Raw genomic sequence first — 251 nt, 5'->3', positions numbered from 1 at the left:
GGGGGTGGCAGGGGGTCTCCATGACCACCCACCCTCAGTTTCTCTGCAGAACCCTGGGCAAGGTGGGAGGGTGGTCCCTAGGTTTGCAGGACCCCCTCCAGCATCCCAGGATGCCCCCCAACGTCACACAATCCACACACACACACTGACCCCAGACCCCCTTATCGCAGCCCTCTCACCCACAGCCAATGCCCCCATGGGGAGTGGCTGGGGGGGGGGTGTATAGCACTTTCCTTTTCACACCCGCACCA

The sequence above is a fragment of the Eurypyga helias genome, unplaced genomic scaffold (assembly GCF_000690775.1).
Source record: "Eurypyga helias isolate BGI_N326 unplaced genomic scaffold, ASM69077v1 scaffold22242, whole genome shotgun sequence".
In the NCBI taxonomy this organism is placed as follows: domain Eukaryota; kingdom Metazoa; phylum Chordata; class Aves; order Eurypygiformes; family Eurypygidae; genus Eurypyga; species Eurypyga helias.
This window is presented reverse-complemented; position numbering follows the sequence as displayed.